The sequence below is a fragment of the Phlebotomus papatasi genome, chromosome 1 (assembly GCF_024763615.1).
Source record: "Phlebotomus papatasi isolate M1 chromosome 1, Ppap_2.1, whole genome shotgun sequence".
Classification (NCBI taxonomy): Eukaryota; Metazoa; Arthropoda; class Insecta; order Diptera; family Psychodidae; genus Phlebotomus; species Phlebotomus papatasi.
This window is the reverse complement of record NC_077222.1, coordinates 59,045,587-59,046,751: the sequence shown is the minus strand read 5'-3', so window position 1 is coordinate 59,046,751 and position 1,165 is coordinate 59,045,587.

The window sequence follows — 1,165 nt, the reverse complement described above, 5'->3', positions numbered from 1 at the left end:
AAAATGATCGTTACTACACTGTAAATTTAGGTTTTTGGATTTTAAAGCTTGGAGGGCTTGGAAATTAGAATCTTCCTAGTGGATACTGATACTTAGGGAAAATTAATACAATTTATAATGCAATTAAAGTCCTTGTTTGAGTTTAAAAACAAAGAAATTACAGTAGGTAGAGTCTCTAAGGTCTTTAATCTAAATTCGAACGCTGGTTGAATTCAAAATGTCAATTGTGGGGTTATGTTAAAAAAAAACCAGTGTTTTCGTCAGTTGCATTTTCAAATCTGGCGAATTTCTGCAGAATTTGCCGGGTGGGATGCTCATATTAATTGTAAATTTCATGAAAGTCCCTTAATAATGCAAAATCACATTATAACTGAGACAAAGCATGGCAAACTTGAGCATATTTGCTTCATTCGATAATCATAACCGAACTTCAAAAATGTCAATAAACTTTTTTCAAATTTAATTGCTGCCCGAATTAAAAAGTAACCCGATGTTAAAGGAGCCGAATTAGCGAGAGTCTACTGTAAATTCCGTTTGTTTTGAAAATTTCGCTCGAATTTGGGAGATCAGAAATATTAAATATACCCCCCTAAGTGTTAGAATTTGGAAGGCTTACTGTACAAAAAATACCTTAACTCTTTCCGGACCGCAGCATATGCTGCAAGCCAATTTCACAATTTTTAATCAAAAATATCTAAGCTCAAGAATTTATTGAGGTCTTACAAAAAATATCTTACATTTGGACATCCTTATAGTTTGTAATCATCCACAAGAATCGGATTTTTATCAGTTCTGAATAATTAAAAAACATTGTTTTTCATAGAAAATGCATATGCTTCTTTGGGTACTACAGTCCCAAAAGAGACGAAAGAGTTAACCTCACCACTTCAGGAATATTTCATAAAAAAAATTAAGAAGGAAATCGTCTGTACTATTAGTAGGGAAAGGGAGTATTCCCAAGAGCGAAAAGTAGCTTTATATAAGTCTTACATGTTAGTGCCTTAATCACTATCGCTTATGGAGGTTTAACATGGTTTAACATTACGTGGAACTACCGTGGAACCTCCGTGTAAATTCTGTGAAAATTCCGAAAAATTCCGTGTTAGATCCGTGGAATTAAATATCATTTCTTCACGATGCTATTCTTTACCTCCGCAATTCAACT